The following is a 23,760-nucleotide window of genomic DNA, read 5'->3' as shown; positions in this document are numbered from 1 at the left end:
ATTCGGTAAAACCATCGAAACTAGTCCGGTGAAAATTTTGAAAATTAACGCTGATTTTTGTTGTTTGACTTCTGAATTATTACAATGTACTTTAATACATAATAATAAACTAGTGCTCTCAGAAGTACATGTCGTGAACAGGCAGGTTACATGGGTGTTTCCGGAGTTTACCCCATGTTGTAACGTGTATACGAGGCAGTTTCCTAGAAAGACCTCCACCAAGCCATCTCTTCCCTTAGGCAGATAGCTCTCGAGGATAGGCTGCGATCACACAAACCAAACTAGAAGTATAGGTACAGGTTGAAGCAATACCGACAGCACCTGTTGCATCCATATAGGTGTGCTAGGTATCGCTGAGCCTTGTTAACTGCTAACCTTCCATCCCAATTGGAATTCCGAGTGAGAACAACCTCCAGAGGGAGGTCCAGTGGTCTCTAACACCTCTTCCCCTAGCACCAACCTCTCAAGGAAATTTCAGTGCTTCAGTGTATTCAGTGTATTTTTAGTGCTTCGGTGTATTTTCAGTGCTTTAGTGTATTTTCAGTGCTTCCTTGCTACATATACACTATACACTTATCTTTTGGCAAGGCAATTAGCGTCGTTAACGGCTGTTACGTCTAGGCGGCTGCGCGCAGATATAAGTTAGGCCAGCACCTCTGTAGTACCATAGGTGATTGACGTATTGCTGTACCTAGCTAACTGTAAGCTTTCGCCCTAATTTTGAATCCCGAGAGAGATCACACTGTTTATGCACAGGCAAGGCAACTTAGCATTTGAGCGTACAGATGATATGCCTCACCACTGATGGATTCTCCAAAAGACAAAACCCAAAAGAAAAAAGCCAAAATCGCAGATCAGGTAGGCATAAAAGTTGCCTATGGGTGTGTCCAACAACTAGTATTACACAGTATGTGTGTACATGTCGAAATATAATACTATTTTAAAATATACCTTAACAAGTAACAATGAATGTACATAGAAGCAAAATAAAATGTAGAACAAGAAAATATTTTGAACTATAATGCCCGAAACAAGTAACATAACAGAAGTAAGCAGAAAAACCAATCAAATGTACAGTGCAGAACTTAACAGAAGCAGTGCTAACACACTGTGATAATGAAGTAAGTAACAGTTACATACAATATTATATTTGCTGCTATACATTGGGAAGTTACAATTAGAATATAAAAAGGGGAGAGAAACACATTATTATTCGTCGAAGTACAAAAAAATTTTATGCACTATTAAATTTCTTCATGAAAGTTTTGATTATCTTAACCTGCATAAGATCTTGAAACAAGTTCAACAAAAATTTCCAGCAACAGAATATAAGATAATTGTCTGCTTTAAATACAATTAAAAAAACGAGTAGTTACATTACCAACCATCATGAAGAAGATATTTCTGCTACTTGATATTTTAGTGAAGTGAGATTTCTACCATGTGTGGATGAACAACATAAGCATATAATTACAGGAAATCTAGATATTGCATAGGATCAAGAATTAAAGCTGCAGCGACATTAGTTATTTTGGAAGCAGTAAAAAGGTACAAAATTTACACCAGTAAAAATTATTCTTAAATTCAATTGCTTCGAAGGTATTTCAGTAGATATCGCTAATTTCCTATTGAAAACAAACTCTCTACTAAGGTTAACAACTCATCTTTTTAAGGAATGTAAAAAGGAAATATTAGATCAAAGCAAAAAGGATAGTAATAAAATTAAAGGATTTAAATTAATTAAAAATTGGAAAGATTTATTGCAGAAGATTTTGCAATTGAAAAAAACAGTTTAAAATTATCAAAATTGGTAAAGCAAGCAACAACAATTCCAGTATTTTATGAAAATATTTCTATAATTCTCTCATTGAAAAGCAGCTACATGATTCAACAACCTACAGTACTTCGAAAAATAGTGAAAGGTCAACAATCGGCAAAATTTATGCTTTTCATAAAAAATGAAAAATTTTTCTTTATACTGCAAACAATAGATTTGCCAGTTTATATGAAATTCCAAAATTTCATAAACTCCCTGTCAAATTTAGATTTATACCAAATAGTACTAGAAACTACAAGAGGAATTTTTATAATATATTTACAAATCTGCGTAAAACAATACGCAATTTAATTTTTGATAAAGCTGATACTAATACGCACTACTGTTGGATTATTAACAACAACTTACAAATAATTGAAAAAAATAAAAAATTTAAAGATTTACAATATCAACTGCTATGCTAATTTCTACACATCTTTTCCTCTTAAAGAAATCTTTGAAAATATTCTTGGAATTCCCAATTTTTTCCCCTGAAATGCTTACTGTAGTAGATTTACAAAAAATGGAAAGATTATCTCTATTTATCGCCTTTTAATAACTTTATCAAGAATGCATACAGTCTTTACCTGCAAACAAATGGTATTCCGATGGAAAGTTATCATTCGACTCACTTATGTAACCTCTATTAATTTTCTAAAGAGTAAAAGTTTTTTAAAAACCTTTCAGAAGATGATTTCAATAAATTTGCCCATACATTCAGATATATAGATGAAATTATTACTTCAACAATAATAATTTGATTGGACTAAGCAAATTCTATATAAAATGTTTAAAACTAAACAAGATCAATAAGAACCAATTAATTGTAGATTACCTGGATTTTGGCATTTGTAATCTTAAAAAAGTAAGCCTTCTTGATAAAAGAAGAGAATTCAATTTTTCAACAATTAAATTAATAAATTGGAATACCAACATCTCTAAATGCCAGTTCTAAAAAAGATGCACCGAAATTCAGAAAAAACAGCAAGAAATTTTTCTTCTTACTGTAAGGAAATGAAATTCCAGTTAACTTCACTAACAGTCTATTAAACATGACTGGAGTGGTACCCTAAAATTTTTTTAAGGTAATGAATTTTTTATCTGAAAACTCAAATAAGAAAAGGATAAAGAAGGACGTTTTAGAAGGGTTGTAGAGACATTAGGTACTTTTTTGGAAGCAAGTAAGATGAAAAATGAGCAACGCCTTCGCCGGGAATCGAACGACGGACCTCTGGAATACGCGCCCAGCGTGCAGACCACTACACCGCGAAGGCACGCTGAGAAAGCGGGAGAAATACCTTATATATTCCCCATTTTAAAGGGCGACTGGGGTGTTTAGGGGACCCAATCGCCAAATCCAGAGGGAAAAGAATCATCATCTGCCACTATTTTTTAGTTCGGGCGGCACTGTAGAGATATTAGGTATTTTTTTGGAAGCAAGAGAGATGAAAAATGAGCAACGCCTTCGCCGGGAATTGAACCACGGACCTCTGGAATACGCGCCCAGGTTGCAGACCACTACACCACGAAGGCACGCTAAGAAGGCGGGAGAAATACCTTATCGGGTTTATAGTGTTATTTGTAAATATGTAATTACTGTATAATTTTTCTTGACTACACTTTTATTAACTAAGGGGCTGCTCTATCTTAAAATCGTTATGATAAGCCCATGGCGTGAAAGTTTTACTTTTTTCTAACATTTGTTTCTTGATTTTCCTTTTCTTACTTGCATTACTTTAATGTTTCTCAAATTTAAAATTAAAAAATATTTTACTATAAATTGGCCTTTTAGGTGATTTCTAACTTTCCATCACCAATCTGTATCTCCATTAGCGTCAAACAGACAACCATTAGCGTCACTTTTTCCTTTTCAGGTACTGTGTTTTGTTCCTTTATTCTTCACATAGTAAGTTCAGTCTTTTATTAATTTGGTAAAAATTATTGTTCTCAGTTAATTTTAAATATGTTTTGCAAATCATTATGTTTCGATTTGAATTTTAATATTAGTAAATAGTATATATTTTACTTTTGCTTTACTAGGCATTGCATTTATTTCACTTAAATTTGTTTTTGAGTATTTTTATTTTATATGAAAGCAGGGCGACTGCGTAGAAGTGGCATTCATAATTTTAGGATGAACTATTATAATTAAATAATTTAAAATGGTTCATCACTTAATTTTGGCCGAACAAAAACACACTGTATTCAATTGAATCTGACCTACCTCCTCTTGATAACGTCAAATCAAATTTTAATTCTATTCCTTTTCCTTTTTCCCTCTTAGGAAAAAAAAAAAAAAAAAAAAAGACGCACCACCGCGCACCGTGAAGATATAAAGCAAATTGGACACAAATTGATATGCATACAGGTTTCGATGGAAAATGTAAAATTTTACATTTTGGCTGCCAATGAATGAACGGTTGTCGCTACAGCGCATCTGATCTGCGCAACTGGCAGGATATTTAAGAGGAGAAATTACGATTTCAGGTCATAAATTCTTCACGAATTTCATTCCGTGTACTCTGGTAGACAGTAACTATGCCTCGCATACAGGTGCGCGAACCATATGCGCAGATGTAAGAATTTGAGAGAGGTCGGGTAGTTGAACTCAAAGAAGCCGGTTGGTCTTATCGGCGAATAGCTCGACATTTGAGCAGGAGCGATGCCTCGATTAGACGATGTTGGCAGGAATGCGAGAACCATGGCCGCACAAGCGTCAAAAAGGAAGCGGTAGGCCTAGAGAAACGACAGAACGGGAAGACCGAGCAATCGTCAGAGCGGCACTCACAGCCCTAGATGCATCATTATCATCGATTGTACGTGCAACTAGTGCTTCAGTGATTGCAAGGACCATTCATAGACGGCTCACAGAAAGGGGGCTGAGGTCACTGCACCCCTTGCGCCGACTACCATTGACCTCTGTTCAACGCCAAGCCTGTTTGCAGTTGTTTCGGGCTCATTCGCACTGGAATGTCACTGACTGGAGTAGAATAGTCTTCAGTGATGAGTCACGCTTTGAATTGAGCCCCGATGGCCAGGGAAGGCGAGTCTGGAGACGCTCCGGATAGCGATGTGATACCAACCTGACTTTCTTCCAGCAAACAGACCGACAACCAGGAGTGATGGTCTGGGGTGCCATTTCATTTCATCGTAGGACACCTTTGGTTGTCATCCGTCGCAACCTTACAGCGCAGCGGTACGTCGATGAAGTTCTAAGGCCCGTTGTGTTGCCCTTCATGTCACGCCACCCTGGACTTATATTTCAACAAGATAATGCCCGCCCCCCCACATTGAACATGTTTCTGCTGCTTACCTTAGTGCCTGCCGAACGTTACCTTGGCAAGCTAGGTCGCCGGATCTCTCTCCTATTGAGCACGTTTGGAGCATTATGGGCAGGGCCCTCAAACCAGCTCGGGATGTTGACGATCTAACGCGCCAGTTGGACAGAATTTGGTACGATATCGTCAGGAGGACATCCGCAACCTCTATCAATCGATGCCAAGCCGAATAACTGCTTGCATAAAAGCCAGAGGTGGACAAATGCGTTACTGATTTTTTTCACTTTGTGAAGCTCTATCATTTCAAAAAATTATCCAATTTTTCTCCAACTGTAATCAGTTGTTTTTCTGTATATGTATATCACTTCTACCGATTTTTGTTCCCATTCGAATAACTCCTTCTTGGTGCACCCTCTTTTTTGGGAGGGGGTCTGAGTTTTTTTCCCCCTGTCTTCTTTTGTCTATTTTCATGCATTTCTGTTATTTTCGGGATTTCTTCTGGTTTTAAAATACTGAGTTCATGGGTTATTTTGTATTTTAATTGGGATATTTAAGGATTTTACTGCTTTAAATTTCATTTCTTTCCTGTCTTTGTGATTACGTTTCTAAATTTCTAACTGTTTCATCTATAAAAGCGAAATAAATATATAAAAGGAACAAAACATCTTTCTTTACAATACTAATACAGGAAACTAATCAATAAGCAATACTTTATGCTGCTGCACAACATTAAATGCACTATATAGATTGTATGGATAATTTGTTATAAATGGGAGTAGATGTAGCTGCACAATGCACATTAACAGGAGTGAGTCTTGACACTAGTGTAGTTCAGAGCAAGCGGTAAGAATGCTCCATATGCATTTTTCCCTTTTTGGTGCATGATGTAACTGCAGTCCACACTAGCCAGTTGCCATTCGCTTTTTTGATCAAGTGCCACGTTTCAGTCAAGGAGAATTCAAACGTGAAGTGATCCGCGTCCTCTGCCTTTCCACACTCACATGTCATTGCCACATTTATTAAATCTGCAGATCTGCCTTGTTTGTTAAATCTAGGTAGCTAGGAAATGCTCCATGATAAGTTAAGAAGGGAGTTAGAGTTGAGTTAGTGACTTTCAACTCTGTAATAACGTTCGGGATAGGTAGAAAGTTTTCCTTCTAGTGCAAGCTGTATTAACTTTCCTGCTATTCATAACTTGCGTGGTGTCATTAGTTTTAACCTAGAAACAAGAAGCGGCACTGCCACGGTGTATATGCTGTTGTTTTGAGTACCAAAGTTGCTTGCTGGCTAGAATTTGTCGGTCTGTTTAATGCCCATAATACCTATGTGAGCTGGAACCCAGGATACGCGTGGATGCGCGCGCTCTGTGGTTGCTAGTAGTAAACTTTGAACCTGCCGAACTAAAGGGTTCCTGAAAGAGTTGCCACCTACTGCTGCTGGAGGATGAAAAGGAATAGATAGGTATCGGCCGGAATGAGTTAATTAACTTCAAAAAAGGTCAAGAATTAAAAAAGTGAAATTCGTATTATCACCTGAGAATGTTTAATATTATTATTTTATTCTTTTTTTAAAAGAAAACCGAAGTTTTAGGGAAAGACCATCCCAACTGAAAAATTTTGCTCTAAATTTCATGTGAATTTTATATTAACTATTTCATTGTTTCGGATGAATATCTTTCAGAAGAAATCTAATATTACTGTACGCAAATACACTTTTTATTGTGAATTTTTTATATAAATTTTATTTTTTTTTTCTGTTAAATAAATCTGTAATGAACATATTTCATAAAATATGCACTCGTAAATTTTAACTAGTTATTATTCTGCTTTCACCTATTACATTTAAGAAAAATGATAGTAATGTAACCGCGGAAAAATAATATTAATCTTTGAATGTTTACTTTACAATGTGTACATCAGTGGGCAAAATGGTTGGAATAGCGAGAATGTAAGTGGGGAAGTGGGGAAAACGCGACACTTCAGAGACAATCAAGGAAGTTGAACCAATTCTGAGGTTCGAATTTGAATAATCACTGACAAAGAACAGAAAAATTACAGTATTTATCACAATAAAATAAAATAATACCTTTATGTATATAATAACGTTATTGACCGATCTTAAATCAACTGCCAGGCTGAAGTTTCTAGAATGCCTGGCAACTTCTAGAGTATTTTGCCTTACCCAGAAAAAGACAATACTGGGCGGATTTTTTTTATCCTGTACTTTCTTTTCTAGTTTATATATGGATGAAAATGACAATATAACTGAAAATTCTACTTTTGCAGACAAACACCTTGCCTTGGCCACTTTTCTTGACATACAGAGTGCCTTTGATAATACTCTCCATTTATCCATTCTTAATGCTTTAAGGGACACTGGGATTAACCACATTTTATCTGCATGGATTGAAACCCAGCTTTCGGACAGATTTATTCAATAAACATCTTTGACGAATAACTTGAAAAAAAAAAAAAAAAAAAAGACTACCCGAAGCTGCCCACAAGGAGGTTCCTATCACCATTACTTTAGAACCTAGTAGTAAATAGCTGACATCAGTATTACACACAATTCTATGCAGATAACATTGTCATACTCATCCTTGGTAAAAATTTTAATATAACTTGTCAACTTATACAAAACGCATTAAGGTGTGTAAGTAAATAGTGCATAGAGAGGGATCTGAAGGGGAGTCCACAGAAAACCAATCTTGTACCATTCACGCGTAAAAGAAAATGGGATGGTTTTTCATTCCAAAACTCTTTGATTTTCAGATCAACAAGACTTCTGAGGTGAAGTATTTAGGATTATACCTTGACCAAACGCTCACCTGGAATAAACAGGTAGTAGATTATAAAATTAATCAAGTAAAAAAATGCATCATGACGTGCAAACGTATTCTTGGTAAAAACTGGGTTTACAGCAAAAAATCATGTTTTGGATGTATACTGCAATTATCAGACCTATTATTACTTATGCCTCTGTAACCTAGTGATGCAAGGTGGAATAGAGAACTGTAAAGTTTAGCCTGCAAAGAAGTCTGCAAAGATTAGCCTGCCTGTGCATCACAAGTCAAATGACCTCAACACCTAACAGAGCATTAGAGATAGTATTAGATCTGACTCCCTTGTACATCTTCAGTTGCAATGTTGCTAGAATGACTGCAAGCAAGTATGTGCAGCCTATGTCGCTTTCTACAATAATACAGAAATTCACTCAGCACGGTTCAGACTTAGCGAACACGCCTCGGGTTTCCAGGCTGAGTCCTTCGCTTTAAAGAAGGTAGCTCTCTGGGCAGGCAACACCAATTTTCCATTCATCAGCTTCTACACGGACAGCATGAGCGTCCTACAGGCACTGAACAAGAACGGCACACAAGCCTTCCATATCTCTTCATTAAAAGAAGTGCTTATTACCCTGTCTTCTTCCAGGCAAGTGTTTTTATGCTGGGTACGTAGGCATCAAGGTAACGAAAGGGCCGACCCTTTAGCTAAAGAAGCCACAAGTCACCCCTTCTTCGACTCAGAGATATCACTTTCCATAGTCATTGCCAAACACAAGATCTTCTGAGCCTTCATGTCCATCTGGCAAGCTCGCTGGGATGACTCAAAAACACTGGCGACACACCTACTCCATCTTTCCCGTGATTTCCACCAAAAGGCTCTAAACAGATTTCTATCTACAACAAGCTTTCACAAATCACGGAAGATTTCCCATGTACCTCAGCAGGTTCTGCCATCAAAATGTAAAATGCGTCTGCGGTGCTTCAGCTTCTTCAGCAGACGTTTCACATTACATCCACGACTATCCACTCACCTCTCCCATCAGAGCCTTCATTCCTCATCTCCAGAGATCACATAGTCTCAAAGACCTTCTTCAGGATTACTACGGACAGCGGGGCGTCAGATTTATCATAGAGTATGTCTATTCTAAGAGAAACATAATCATAGCAGATAACCAGGTCTAGGCACCTGACGAAAAGTAAAGGCAGCAAGCCTCAACTCATGTATATATGTAAATATCTCTAAGCTAACTAACCCTTTTTGCTAATTTTATACTAACATTACCAAAAAATTGTAAGTTGGAGCACCCAACAAAAGTAATAACTATTGTTAAATCTGTTTATCTATCATAAGGTTAAAAAGCTAAACAACCAAAATATGTTGCTGTAGCAACGATTAGAATAACATGACTCACCTGTAGTGCCCATTGAGGGGTGAAACAGGCGGAATAATAAATAAATAAATAAATAATATAGAATGATGCTGCAAAATCAATGGAATGACAAGCCTACTGCTAAAAGTACTATCAGTATTACTAAGAAAATTTATGATCTTGCTCTCCTGATGCCTTCAGACATCATGAAAATGAATTACGTGTTTGACAGGCTATTCGAGGTTGCTCTCCCCAGTAGGGATGAATGGATTGACAACATGTTCAATTTAAATACCGATTATCTAATCTGGTTCACAGATGGATCAAAGAAAGACAACTTCTCAGGACTGGGAGTACATGGTATATCACCCAAATTAATCTCTTTAGAGGTCTTGGCCACTGTCTTCCAGGCAGAGGTTCTTGTTTTCCCAAGTAGCACGACAACGATGTGCTGCCCATAATAATCGTGAAAGGAAAAATTATGTTTGTTTAGCAAGGCTTTAAGTTGATTCCACTCATAATGTGAATCTTTCAACATTATCGGAGGAGGCTTACGTCCATTGGCACGAGGTTGAGTGTTTTTGGTTGGAAATACGTCATCTGTAGGAGAAGAGACAAACTGGTCGCGAGTCGTGTTGCAAAAACGTTGCAGTATGTCGTCTTTAAGACGCCCAGATGTCCGCGAAACTCCACTGTTTTGCAAACGTTTCAAAGACGTCTTTATAACGTCTTTTCAGATGAGGTTTATGTTGAATAGACGTCGTTATTGCGTCTTTCTCACGTTATATTTTAGATGTGGAAGCATCGTATCACGACGTCTTAACGACGCCTAAATGTTCGCAGAATTCAGTCTTTTTGCAACAGTTGTGAAAACGTCGTTATAAAGTCCTTGTGTTACATATTGATTTATGCAGAAAAATAAGCTTAATAATTAATGTATTTTTATTCTTTTTTTAAAATTTTGTATTCCTTGTATTTTTCTAAAGTTTATATATTTTATCATTTCCTGAAAACCAGAAGATAATACATTTTTTTTCTCTTTACACTAAATACACATAATTAATAATAGCTTTAATTATTTTCAGTACTTTAAACTATATTTTTTAAAAAAGTTAAATTCTAAGTTACGATTATTTAATATTTCATCATTTTTTCCCTTAATCCTTTAGTATGTAAGTGAGAGTAATTATCAAAGTGATTATTATAAATATATAACTATAATAGTAGACAAATAAAGGTAAAGCTTGTAATGTGTGTAAAAAATGAGTGTTTCTGATTTAACAGCATTATCACATTTATTTCTGTTAAATCTCAGAGACAACTCTGCGTGACAAAACCGCTTCCACCCTAGATTTTGCCTATCGGAATTGAGTGCCTTCCCGCATTTCTTACAATCCACCATGTTGCGACCCCACAGAGTAAGGGCAGACAAGGCAGTACCAGTACGGTCCCTGTCGAGCCTTTCTCTGTCCCGAGAGCCCTCAGGCCTTCTGTGAAATCTGTTTTTATACCCCCATGTTTGTGACTGCCTAGGTAGAGATCCTACCAGTACTTCCCAGGCATTCGCCTGAGTCAACCCTCGGGGGGGGAATTTCAGAGACAATAAAAATTGCCCCTTTCATGATAAATTACGAAGCGTAAGGTAAGTATTTTACCTGAACTCAAGTATAAATTTATTCGCATTTTATAGTAAAAAATATAACCATTAACTTTTATATCTCCAAGCTATGCAAATGAAAGACTGTATAAAGTAGTTAATAAATGTAATCAAATACAAATGAACAAAAATATACCTAAAGCCAATAACAAAAAAAAAAAAAAAAAAAAAAAAAAAAAAAAAAACATTTCCTATGTTCATATCTAGAATGAAATAATAACCTCACAAACAGCATTAGCACTATTTAAGAAAAAACATGAACTAGCAGGGTTTAAAAGTACAAATAGCAGAAGAAAGGTAACAGAACTAAAATTTCCAATTAATAAAAATTATTTGTGTTTTTTAAATAGTAAACAATTAAAAGTGCAATAATTATGGATTGCAGTATTTACTAGTAATGCTGATGATTCTTAACACCATTTCTTTCGAACAATAAAACTGCAATTTGCAATCAATAAAAAATTATTTAGTGTTTTTTAATATTAAACAATTAAATATCACATAATTATAGATTACAATATTTCATAGTAATGCTAATGTTTCCTTAACACTATTTTTTCGATCATATATCCGTGTATCCAAATATTGCACCACTAAATATTGAGAACAACCACTATATAATTTTACTCACCATAAACATAAAACACCAAAACAGAATACTATTTCACTCTATGGAGTATTGTAGCACGTTGCATGCGATATTTTTTACATGATGTATCCAAAATTCTATATTTTGGTGTCGTCTTGTAGAGCAGATATTCACAAACAAAATAAGCACAAATTCGGCATTCCTAAGATGATTTCTCCTCAATTCAAAATAAACTGCCATCAGTTTCTCTTTCTGTATTGAAGCTCTCCAGTATTTAATTCCGAGGGTGAATTAGAAAACCTTGAAGCAAAAATTCACGAAGATAAAATGAATTTTAATGAAATTGCGCAGTTAATTAAGTTGGTTGTTCGAATTTAAAAGCAAGCCAAAGCGCGCAAAACTGACCTCGAGATATTCGTTTATATAAGCACGCAGTAAATAACACCGGCCGAACAGCAATGCAGTGTACCTTTTAGCCGATTGTATTAAACCTTTCGACGATTCTTCTAATAATTTAATAGAGTCCTTTTTAAATGGCCTAGAAGAATTATTTCAACTGAATAGGATTACGAACGATGTTCACAAGATTATATTTACAAAGAAATATTTATCGGGCTCCCTAAAGCATTTGTAATGTCATTGTCGTCAAATGCCGAGTGTACCATATACTAGGATTAAACCAAGCATTTTTTAATGCATTTGAAATTTGTGGAGATGGACATAAACGTAAAAACATAACAAACAGTTTATTAGAATTTTTATAGGTAATGAATTTAGTATTTTTGTTCACAGTTTCTCTAATTTTGATGTCAACATTTATTAGTAATTTATCAAAGCCATTAATTATGTCTTTTTCCATGAAAAGTGATAACATTTCTTTCTCCTTTTCCATTAATTTTTCCGTTCTGCTCCTCTTGACTGTCGATGAGTTTTCCGTCATATATATTGGACAGCCGTTAAATATGCATGGATATGTATCGTCTTTTAACATTGAACGTTTCCTCGGAATTCTTAAAATCGGCCCATTTTTATCCGTGAATACATCCTCACCGCAATCATATCTTCTCGAAAATTGTACTTTTTGCACTGTATGCGGTAAAATGTTTCATATTATGTCAGCATATTAATTCAAATAAATTCGTCCTTACTTCAAAAATAATAAATAAAGTCATATTTTAGCAGTGAAATAATTCCGAACATCTGATTTGCATTGATTTCGGAAATATGATTTTTTAAAGTATATAAAATGCATAACTTAATAACTTACTTTATAGATTAGTTTCATTTTAAAATATTTTGCTGTAATATTTATAAAAAAAATTTGAAGTATTAATTATTTTAACAATAATTTAGCACGTATTTTTAGTACTAATTAAATTTAATAAATCAAAAGTATTTGTATTTCATTAGGTGAATCTACCTTAGATTAATATATTTAGATGAAATAAAGTAATGAAACATTACAAAGTAAATCTTATGTGGACTTCAGATTCTTAAAAGAGCAGATTTAGTCTCTGTTCATTCTAAAAGTGACGCTGATGAACTATGAAAAAAAATGCTAAAACGACCACGTCTAAAAGCGGTCATATCATTACGTTTCAGCGACGTCGACAAATTGTCAAGATGCAACGGCAAATATTTTACGTCTTCGCAACGTTGTAAAGACGTCGTAAAAGTTAGCACGGCCACTTTGCAACCTCTCGTAGCAGTATTCTCTCGTAGCAGTGTGCAACGTCTTTTCAACATCATGTGCTACTTGGGTTTACTAACTGTCTACAAATAAGTATAAGAAAAGGCTATCACGGTAAGCTTATTCTCATATTTAGTCACAGTCAGAAGACTGTTTTGGAATGCAGAAACCTCCTAAAAGAACTGGCAACCAGAAACAAGGTAATCCTAATCTGAGTGCCAGGACATAAGAGACCTGAAGGTAATAAAAAGGCAGATGAACTTGCAAAACAGAGATCGTCTTTTAATCCAGTAGGTGTGGAACGCTTTTGTAGTATCAGTATGAAGACTCCAAATAGTGTCCTCTTTAAATGCGAAAAACGGGAGATGAATAAAGTTGGACAAAAACATGCTAAAAGTGTAATTATCAGACCTTCTGCTAAGATTGCCTCTGAAATCCTTAGGTGTCCAAGACTGAAGATACAAATAATTGTGGGCTTCATCACGGGGCACTCCTACTTCAGGAAACACCCTCATACTATGGAACTTTTTCAACAAGAACCTATATGCAGCAAATGCTGTAAGAACGAGGAAACAGCACGCCATATTATGTATTAGTGTAATGCAATTGTCCTCACTCGCTTGACTACTTTAGGTATTCTAAATACTAAGAAATTACAACTAAGCTCTATTAAGGGGCTGTCAGACTTCATAAACAAAGTGGACGACTCAAACAAATGGGGCTAGGAAGCATTGGGTTTGGTGCGTTTAGCCCAAAATGCTATTTAGTAGAGGGAGGGGTCTGGTACCTGACTAACTCAACCTGAAGAAGAAGAAAAAGATTCTACAATTAAACTTATTAAATGGAACTCCAATATCTGTGTAGTAAATTAAATTAATGGATTTCAAATAATATCCGCACAAGTTGACGACTTAAAAAAGGAGATTGTTTTAGTTAGAAAATAACATACCTACAAATTTTATTAATTATTATCATGAAAAAACCTGGCGTGAAATAACTTATCTCATCTTTAATCTAACAGGAAATGATAAGTTTATCATAAACCCTAGGGGAAATAAGAAAGCATGTCTGGCAGATTTGAAGATCTGTATATTTAGTAATTAAGCTGTATAAAATACTTTCTGTAAATATTCTGGCTTCCCTCCTTTTAGTTGTAAAAAGTTTTTCCTTTGGTCTGAATTTCAGCCAGAATTAATTCTAAAATTCAGTTTTACTCTGCATTTCTTAATTATGCAGTTCATATCATACCGTTTTCAAATATAGACTTTTTCTCTGCATTTCTTTGTTTTTGCAGTTCTTACAATTCCGTTTTTTTTTTTTTTTTTTTTCTTGTATTTGTCACACTGAATGAAAATTCGTGTCAATGTTAACCAATTGAAGCCAAACTCTAGCAGTTTTAAAATATCAATATGATGGACTATCCCCTGGTTTACTCATAGCAACCTTTGGAGTCTCAAACTTATTTCTGAACTGGCGTCATTTTGAAATTTCTTTTGTTGGAGTAAAATGTAAGTAGAGTTTAAAATTAATTTGGTCTTAATTTGTAAAATATTTTTAAATGCATTTATGACGAATTAGTCTATTTTTACTGTTCATTTCCTTTTTATTTCAATTGTTCTTATTTTTATTCCATTTTTCTTATTTTTAATTATTGTAAGTATTGTTCTGTATGACTGCTCTGTTTACTTTTGAATTTTGTTATAACCAATAGTCTGTCTCTCTTCGGGGAATTATCTCGCATATCTGAATCGATGAGATGTAATTGGAATATTTTCTGAAATTGAATAAAAATGTAAAATTGGAAAGGGGTTTGTTCAGATATACGAGATGACAAAACATGGTTTCTCTTAAATTGTTGGCTGTCGTATGTTAGAGATTCCAATACCTCTTAATAAGTTGGAATCTCTCTATGGAATCAGCAATAATTCTTTTGTTCTATTCTTCTCTTTTACATTTTAATTGGCATTACAGTGTATTTATGTATAAATTCCAATTAATTTCTACCACAAAAGTGCACATTAGCTTTCTATGATGCCAATTGTTTTGCTACAATAGCGCACATTTGCATTTTAATTTCACTTCGAATTTCCTAGGAGATAATTTCCTTCATATTCTCTATAACTTTATTAAATTAATTTACAGTATAATTTATATTATTAACTTTGCAACATTATTATGAATAATATAAGAATTTTTAATATCATGAATTATAGATCTAGCACGGTCTTATTAATTTGTTATATTTTAAGCCTTTTCCAGTATTTATATTTCGTTTATATTAATCTTAAAATATAATGAAACTCTTCAAGACGACTCTCACTGTTCAATATGGTTTCGGTCTTTTGTGGAGATGGATGTTTCAGACAGATGATAATCACTAACAATGTTTTGTTTTTATTCTCAGAAATATAGATCACTTTTAGAGGTGTTTGTCATGATAAGGCATACTACTTTTTAATTAAATGCTTATTAATATAAAAGTATGGTAATCATGTCATTTAAACAGAATATTTAAGATTCAGTAATAAACTTAAAAGGCATTTGGGTATAAAATATGACACCAATATGTTTCTGCTGCTCTAAGTTGTCCATGCTTCTTTCAATTAATCATGAAGTTGTTTACATGAAGACCCTTTAAGGGAAACTGGCTTGCATTTATGCCAAGCATCAAAAAATCTCCATGCTAGTGTGATTATTCCAACTTATTACTGTCATTCCCAACTTATTGTTGTTCTGAGATTAGAAGCCAGGGCAAACTATTAGTTTTCTTGGCTTTAGCTATTCAGCTACTCGTAGGCAAGTATGAGTCTGTGTTCAAGCAAAGTGTAAAAACATTAAGTATGTTTTTATTGCTTACAGTGATGAATAATGCTTTATCTCTGAAAATTCCAGACTTAAAGTACTGTTTGATTTTTTTTTTTCATTTGAACTTTTATTCTGTTTTAGTTTCGTCTGATTACAAGTGATTCAAATGTGCATTATAAAAGTGTATTTTCTGTAAACATCCTGTAAGTACATCCGATTTTCTTATGCCAACCTAATAGTCTGTGTTTCTCACACGGGTATTTTTTATACATTAGAATGTAAGTCTGAATGCTTATTCGATGTGTTAATTATTACAATGTATTTTATTATATGAAATGTTTCATGCATAAATTTTGCGTACCACATAAATAGTTATTTCTGTGTTACAGTAAATGTAAAAGTAAGGAGTGACCAACTTGAATAAATAATCAAAGTGCGTAAAGTGTTTTACTGATTCAGACACATACAAAGCACTTTGTTTAGAATAGCTTATATTCGTGGAATGAAGTAGTGGAATTAGACATAAATGCATATTTAAAATTTAAAAAAAATTATACATATTTCAAATGAAAACCTGTAACTTTAAAATCACAGATGTAGATGCATATTTAAAATTTAAAAAATTTACATATTTAAAATGAAAACATGCAACTTCAAAAATCAGAGACATAAATGCATATTTAAAATTTAAAAAACTATACTTATTTCAAATGAAAATCTGTAACTTTAAAAATAACAGACACATGCATATTTAAAATAAAAATTATACATATTTCAAATAAAAACCAGTAACTTTAAAAAAAAAGAAAATATCAATGATGTCTAAGTGATTTGAAAAAGCTTGGAACTACATGAACATTTTTTTCCATTTTTATTTGATATATAAACTTGTATCAAATAAAAATGATGATAAAGTCCTTCCTTTTATAATTTTGTTTTAATGCTTAAGCCACTTTATTTAACTTAAAGTAAGAGAATTAAAATTTGAAACGAAACTTGATTTTTTTTTTTTTTTTTTTTTTTTTTTTTTGTGTGTGTGTGTGTGTGTGTGTGTGTGTGTTTAGTTTTAATGAACTACATAACTTAACGCAGTCTACCTAATGTTAAACAAAATTTTATGATTAATGTTGTATTTATTATTTTATTCTAGGTTAAACGTGAAATTCCTATTTGATGAATTTTTATAGAAGTATGAGAATGAGAATGGCTTCTGAAGAGAATGTTTTCGTTATAAGGACAGTGAATAATTCATTTATGCATTTCATAAAGAGAAGTTACGATCAGTTTTGTATGAAGCTTCATAATTAATATATAACTTGTTATCTTGAGCTTTGTATTCTTATTACTATAATATGACATGCAAACAATTTTGCATTAAAGTATGTTTATATATACATGCAAACATATGCCTATTGAAATTGTACTTTTTGTGGCACGAAATAAAAATTTTAGTAATATAAAGAAAAGTTGCATTTATTTTTCACTGAAATAAATTTAAAATATTTTTTCATCTGATTGAAGGTGTGCTGCACTTAAAAAATGGAATAATTTTTGCCGTTTGTATTTTTCACACAGATATTTGTAAAAAGAATTTTTATTATTATTTATGAACACGTTAAAAACAAATTAATAGCTACTTATGTGTTAAGATGCACACATCATATGTTTGTCTGAACTCTAGAGTTTTGTACTCACAGTATTCTCTTAAATAAAAGGCGGTATATTACAATAAAATTAATAATTCATTCAAAAAACACAAAAATTATATCAGGTTTTCATTTTAAATCTTTATTTAAATTTTCATTTTAATCTACTCTTCAGGTAAGTGATTTAATTAAAAATTTGTGCTTAAAATATCTTCTTTGGCATGTATACTAGCCATTATAAGTTATTAAAATGTACCCTTCAGAAATAAAATTCATCCCTTTTTAACGTTTCAAGAGACAATAATAAAGCTCATATTTTTTATTCTGAGTTGTAGCTTAAAATCTTACTTTCCCAACTGTTATTATTTTTATTGTATGTATAATTTTTTTAGAGTAGTTTGAATTTGCTAACTGATAATAAGTAATGGTAGGCAACTGTAAAAGAAGCGAAAATGACATCTTTGCGTCAAAAGTGCTCTGTGTAAAGATGTGAAATCGACTGCATGGTCATTAAATAGTAGAATTTTGTAGACATCTGGGCATCCTTATACGGCAAAATGTGACGCCTTTGCAACATCATGCCCGAAACTACGCCGTTGCAACGACGCTGTGCTACTTCGAACAAGCATGAAGACATCTGTTTATTTCTTTATGTTGCACAATTTTGGTAATACCTGGTTTTAATGTTAATATTAATTATTATTAAATTTGACTAGCATTATAACGTTTGATAAAATATATTTTAAATACAGTTCTACCTCTTCAGGTAAGTTGTTCTGTGTGCTTTATTTTTTCCTTTTAGTTTGATTTTTGTTCTTCTGATGACTTTTAGATCTGGAATGAATTCTGGTATATTTTAATTTTTACTTTTTATCTTAATTTAAGTTTTATATCATTTCGACAATGTTAGCACCTTACGTTTTTGCATGAGGTGTGTGAAGCTAAAATATAGGCTAACACTGGAGATTTTCTTTCAATGAGTTTTTGGAGAAATAATTCACTAATTTCATAAATGCCATTTGGAAGAATATATTGTTAAAAAGAGAACAGACGTAAAGAGTGAAAAAGGGGAAAAGTATAAACAAGGGGAAAAATTGTTGCGTTACCTGCTTGTGAAGGCAGCTGCACAGCTATCACAATGACTAGTACGAAAAGGAAGTGTCCCATTCTCTGGAAAAGGTAAAAAGAAATCAATAGTTATGCTTTTAAATTAATTAAAGTCTTCATTTAGTAATATAAATTAATTTAACAATACGGAATGAATACTTTTTGGAAAATGGGATAATTTTCTTTTAAAATGGGCTGACTGCAAACTATTGCTTTCAGATATGTAGATTTAGAAAATTTATTATTTCGATGAGCATTATCTCTCTACTTCTCCTAATGTTACATATTTTTTAGCAAAATTTTATACTCACTCTGAAAAATAAAACACAAAGAATTTGGAAACTTGCACATATATTTAAATTTTAAAGTATGAGATTATTTCCAAAGGTCGTACACAAACTGAAGAACATTTGTGCGTAACTATAAATGAAACAACAGTTTAGAAAAATTCTTTTGGTGAGAGCTGCTATTAAAATTGTTATAAAAAAAGCATTGATAAATTTTTTCAATACTTTTTCAAAAAGGAGATCTTATTTAAAGAATGATATAGAATTCGTGTAACTGATAAGAGTGGCAGACTTCATTATTGGCATATAATCAATTCGAAATTTTTTTTTCATAAATTTAAAATAAAAATTTCCGGTTTAATGAATTTTTAATGCATGATTATGAGATTAAAGTAAATGTATTTTTTAGCATCTGAAAACTTCTAAATTACTTGTGTGAAAATTCTTTCCGCATGCTATGTGTAGCAAACTAAGGAATATTATATACTATGAATTATAAAAGAATATTACTAAATGATTAAAGTGAGAAAAATCAACCTCAAATTATTTGGATTTATTTCTAAACAAACTTTAAGAAAAGACTAGAGGGCAAGAATCCCAAATATTGAAATTAAATATCTCGGTCAATTTTTGTCGAAAAGGGGCCAAACTTTTCGTGTTTTGATTTTATGATGAGTATAAATGTTTAATAATTATAACTATAGAGACCTGAACAGAATAAAAAAATTAGATTTCGTAATTTTTACAAAAGTGATTTTTTTTAATTAATTCAAAATTTTAAATGCCAGCACACGAATATATGTGGCATTTAAAACATTTGTAATTTAAATCCCATATTTACTACCAGCAACTGCGAAAATATAGGCCACATAAGGATTTTGATGGATACGTTACATTGATATCAAATATCCACAGTAATTATAAAAAAGTGATATCATTGTGAAAAAATATTTTTTCTACCAAAAAACCTATTTTACTATTTTTTAAATGATATAAATGTCTACTTCCCGCTCTTAATAAACCTAAGAACAGTTCTTGTTCATATGAAGTTTGGCCACTACCCCAGCGTAAAGATATTTAATCCCTCCTCATCTGTAATTCAATATTCTTTTTAATTATTTTTATTGTGTTTGTCAATTAAATGCGTTAAAGTAAACGACAGGCAAACCAGCGGTCGAGCAGTCAATTTGCTGAACGCTGTTAGTTGAAATCCTGGTGTTACGAATTTTGTACATAGACAGATAATTTTAAAGAAATTGCATGTGAAAGTACTATATTTTTTTGTTAGCCGTCCAGGTGTCCAGCCCTGCATCCACCTGTCACCTGTATAATGTCACATAAAAGGTGACAGAAACGATGTTCTGCCGGAAAAATAAGAATACAGAGACAAGTCTATTTAACATTGAGTAAATGGCTGTCTCTCTAATTTGGCGAGAAATCAACAAAGTCGCCAAACGGTGACCACTTGGCGACATTTTGGTCTGGTCTCTGTGTAACTGTAATTAATATTGTAACTGAATAACTAGTTGGTGCCCTGTGCAACTGTAAACGTATTCGCCCCTCATATATGCCATCCAGTAATTTCGAGAAGCAGGAAATACTAGAAATATCTCGGCGGTCTGGTGAAATCTATATAAGACCGGAGACAGCATCAGTTTCTCAATTGCTGTTAGTCGATAGTTCTGCGCGAGTTCGGAGTACTGAGATATCTCCGGGTTAGCTTCGCTTTTTAAATGCACTTCGCATTCAGTTGTGTTTGACGTTCTTGGTAATTTAAAATGTAACTACAAAGATTCTGAGAAAATTTGTACGACTGATTTTGTGGAAAGTTCTACAGCTCTGAAGTGTTTCTTTTAGTAAAATCAATTTTATCAAGCTATCATCAGTTCTGTGTGCATTCAATCTATTACGTACCTACACGCACACAGTACTGGCTAATCGGCTTGTTGCATAGGAGTTTCTGTGGTTTTTCGTATGTATAACGTAGATACGAAGCAGTTTCCTTTAAAAATTTCCCACGAAAATATCCCTTTCGTTGCTGCATTGCCATAATCCAAATTTAAAAGGAAAAAAAAACACACAACCTGGTTAAATTAAATTTTCTTGTTATTAAATTTCTAACAGCTGAAACTTTTTAATTAGTATTAAATTATTTTCAAATGATTACGAGGTTTAAAATGCGCGATATTGAATGAACTGTAAAAGTACTTCAGTGAGCAATCTTGATAATGGTGGTAGAATATGTCCCTTTTCAGTAAAAGAGCATTCATCAAGCAAATCTAAATTTAAAACATAAAATTCGAGAAGTTAATATAATGTGCATTATAAATTTGAAACTAACATTGCAAGCATCCCTTCCCATACGCTCGTGCACATAATCGTAATCCAATTTTAAAATATTTTCTTCCAGTCGAAATAAATTTTCTTGCTATTAGCTTTCTGATCCTTGAAAAAGTTTAAATTATTGTTTTTAGTTCTACATTACTGGGGATGAAGTAAAAGACGTGTCGAAAGACAGTTCGAAGATTATTACATGTCATTTTCAATTAAATGTAATAACATGTTACTGAGAATGATGCGTAAAAGCACTTCCATCAGAAATCGTGATAATGAAAGCGAAATATATATCCTCCTTCATTACGGATAGCTAAAATATTATTCATCGAAAAAAAATATGCGTTGAAAATTGCAGTCTTGAAAAAGCTGAAATTATATAGATATTATACATTTAAAATGTTTTCATGCAAAGTAAGAAAGATAACTAAGAATTTATAATGACACCTGATCTATAAAGCTTCTTCTAAAATTACTATTCCAGTTACTAACGTCCCTTAGAAAGCCCTCCCCAAAGGCCCTCTTTCCCTTGCCGATAAGCCTGAGTGCACTCCCATAATCCAAATTTTAAAAAAATCCTTCAACTGAAATAAGTTTTCTTGCTTTAATTTTCTAATTGCTGAAAAATTTTAATTATTATTATTTATTTATAAATTGTTGATGACAAAGTAAAGAACTACAAGTATTACGCGTCATATAAATTTATAATCATTTACATTACACATCATTACGATTTTGCAATGAACATAAATTTACTTAAAGGACCTAACCATTTATAATCACACGTCATCTGCAGGACTTTTACTGAAGTGGATCCTCCAGCTAAAACAAACTTTCTAATTGCTGAAAAAAATTTTAATAATAATTATTTTTTCTAAATTGTTATGGACGAAGTAAAGGACAACGAAGATTATGACCCATCACTTTCAATGAAATATGAAATGAAACATGAAAATGAAACACGTCATTCAGAATGACGTGTAGAAGCACTTCCGTCAGCCATCTTGAAAGCTAAAACAAATTTTCTTGTTATTGACTTTCTAATTGCTGAAAAAAATGTTACTAATAATTCTTTTTTCTAAATTTTTATGGACGAAGTAAATGACAACGAAGATTATGACCCATCACTTTCAATGAAATATGAAATGAAACATGAAAATGAAACACGTCATTCAGAATGACGTGTAGAAGCACTTCCGTCAGCCATCTTGAAAGCTAAAACAAATTTTCTTGCTATTGACTTTCTAATTGCTGAAAAAAATTTTAATAATAATTATTTTTTCTAAATTTTTATGGACGAAGTAAATGACAACGAAGATTATGACCCATCACTTTCAATGAAATATGAAATGAAACACGTCATTCAGAATGACGTGTAGAAGCACTTCCGTCAGCCATCTTGAAAAAAGACAGATACACCCTATTTCGGTAAAGGAAAATAATATCTATCAAATAAATTCAAAAAATGAAAACACAGTATTCTATAAAAAGCTAAAATTATGTGAATTATAAATTTAAAAGGAACTAAGAACGCATAATGGCACGTCAACTGTAGGGCTTATACTAAAGTCAATTCATCAAATGAAATAAACTTTCTTGTTATTAATTTTCTAATCGCTGAAATTTTTTCAAACAATTCTTACCTATTTTTAAATTTTTGCGGAAAGCATAATACGGAAATATGAAAGCGTTTCAAATATTTTAACAGTCTGAAGGATGCTTTCTAGGAGATGACGTATTTGGTATACAAGAATTCGTATGGTAGGCAACATACAAATAAAATAATAACAACTTCTTACTGGATTGTTATAGCGAAGAACATAAACTATTACGTATCATCTCTTCCCTTTTAATAGCGTAGCATCTAAGTTGCTAAATTTTAAGCAGCGATCAAAAACTCATTAACTGCAAACTAATTTCAAATATCAGTATTTAAAATAACTGTTTATAATATTAAGGTCTTTTTTTCCAAAACTAAAAATCTAGCACAGAATATGAAATAGACTAAAAACGTTTAATGGCTTGAATATGTTTTCTGGCAGCGAATTTGGCAATATGGCTGCCGTAGCTGAAACTGCAACGTGGCAACTATTCAGTTTCGAGTTTGTTTTTTGATATACAGTAATCGTAACGGTAACGAACTTACGAAAAGAAAATAACAGTTTCTATTACTCAACGGGTTACAGGCTAAAATTTGATTATTACAAGTTCACAATCACCATTCGCACAATTATTCCATACACAATAATTGCTTTGACAATAATAAATTTGTTCGTGTCTTAAACAATTAATCAGCTAATTTCTTGTTATATTTTGAAATTCCTATGCATATTTATTTATTATTTGAGAAATAGTTCAATTAATTTAAGGTAAGAAAAATTTTAAAGACTTACCAAATA

At 32.7% G+C, this 23,760-nt stretch overlaps 1 long non-coding RNA gene across 1 annotated transcript in view; it reads left to right on the top strand.

Moving 5' to 3' along the window:
• The window catches only part of LOC146992977 (uncharacterized), a 47,825-nt gene extending 30,414 nt beyond the window's left edge, over window positions 1-17,411 (top strand). Inside the window, exons 2-3 of the long non-coding RNA XR_015039166.1 lie at window positions 3,609-3,690; window positions 17,138-17,411. This is a non-coding gene — a long non-coding RNA (uncharacterized LOC146992977). The remainder of the gene's footprint in view (window positions 1-3,608; window positions 3,691-17,137) is intronic.
• Window positions 17,412-23,760: the final 6,349 nt, after the last annotated feature.

Source organism: Stegodyphus dumicola, chromosome X2 (assembly GCF_044657685.1).
Source record: "Stegodyphus dumicola isolate Sdum_Otavi_A_Nest chromosome X2, ASM4465768v1".
In the NCBI taxonomy this organism is placed as follows: domain Eukaryota; kingdom Metazoa; phylum Arthropoda; class Arachnida; order Araneae; family Eresidae; genus Stegodyphus; species Stegodyphus dumicola.
Note: the sequence above shows the minus strand (reverse complement) of the source record. Positions and strands in the feature narration are given on the sequence as shown.